The sequence below is a fragment of the Tupaia chinensis genome, unplaced genomic scaffold (assembly GCF_000334495.1).
Source record: "Tupaia chinensis unplaced genomic scaffold, TupChi_1.0 Scaffold144899_1, whole genome shotgun sequence".
NCBI classification, from domain to species: Eukaryota; Metazoa; Chordata; class Mammalia; order Scandentia; family Tupaiidae; genus Tupaia; species Tupaia belangeri.
The window spans coordinates 1,419,451-1,420,928 of NW_006204759.1; the positions used below are offsets into that span (position 1 = coordinate 1,419,451).

General features: G+C 47.1%; 1 protein-coding gene across 2 annotated transcripts in view; it reads right to left on the reverse strand.

The window, feature by feature from the left end:
- Nucleotides 1–1,478, reverse strand: part of PITPNA (phosphatidylinositol transfer protein alpha) — a 47,010-nt gene that overhangs the window by 20,486 nt on the left and 25,046 nt on the right. The window lies entirely within an intron of this gene.

Consider the following 1,478-nt stretch of genomic DNA (forward strand, 5'->3'; position numbering starts at 1 on the left):
GGTGATTTCTCGCTTTCTGTCTCTATGTCTCTCTATCTGTCTGGCGAGCGCACGTGCCCTATTGTGAAAATCTCTCCAAAAAAAAAAAAAAGAAAAAGAAAAGAATTTATTTATTATTATTATTTTAAAATTTGCGATAGGGTACACATATTCATGAGAGAAAGTGAGAAAGTCACCAGATCTGGGACTCAAATCATACTCAGTCATGTGGGAGTTCAGTGTCTTAACCACCATATCATCTGCCGGCCCTTGTAGTTTGTTTGTTTGTTTTTTGAGAGTGATTTTTGCTTTAGGGCACGTGCACTTGCTGGAGAGACAGAGAGACAGAAAGCAAGAAATCACCCCCTAGTGGGATGGCCGTGCCGCAATCCCTTCTCCTCCATTTCCTCTCAGAATTTTGGGCATGCACACACATGCGCCCAGCTTGAGTTTTAAGCTGCTGGGTCTGGGACTTGAACCACAGTCAACTACATGAGAGTCCAGTGATGGAACCATTATGCCATCTGCTGGTCCCTGTAGGTTGTTTTTAATCTATTTTTTTAATTGCCAGAGGCTGTAAGTGCTTACCAGAAAGAGACAGAAAGACAGGGAGAGGAATAAAACACTTCCTAATGGGATGTGCTCCTCTATTCTTCCACCCTGTTAGGATTTTAGACACATGCACATAGTGCACCAAGTGTGTTTTTCAAGCTGCTAGGTCCAGTATTTGAGCCATGTGAGATCTGGCTCACTTAAATACCAAGCTGTAGGGAACCAGCAGTTTACCTTAATGGCTATGTCGCTGGACTCCCATGTAGTCGACCGCGGTTCACGTCCCGGACCCGGTGGCTTAAAACTCACGCCGGGCGCATGTGCACGCGTGCCCAAGGTCCCGAGAGGAGAATGGAGGAGAAGGGATTGTGGCGTGACCATCCCCTCTGGGGGATGATTTCTCGCTTTCTGTCTCTATGTCTCTCTCTGTCTGTCTGGCGAGGGCACGCGCCCTATAGCGAAAAAAAACTCTCAAAAAAAAAAAAAAAAAACAAGCTGTGGGGCTGCCCCTGTTTCACTCTTTAAAAAGAATTGTTTATTTTATTATTATTTTTTTTTAGTTTGACCAGAGAGGAGGAGGAAAAAAAAAGTGAGAAAACAAGCCGCCAGGTGGGAGTCCAGTGCCTTAACCATCATACCACCTGCTGGTCCCAACTGGCCCTGTTTTTAATCTTTGGCTATGCAAAGAATGTGGCAATCCATCCCATTTTATAATCTATGTTATTTCACACATAAGAGAAAATAACTAATAAATTTCTGGGCATAGAATTGCTGGGGTAAAGGACAGGCGTATTTTTAATTTGGGGGATAATTGCAAATTGTGCACTATCGAAGCAGTAATTCACCCCCCCGAGAGACGCCGGCGCGCCCCCGCGGGGGACGCCCCCCCCTCGCGGAGGGGGGCCCCCGCGCGGGGGTGGGCGCCGGGGGGGGGGGGAGCGCGGCGC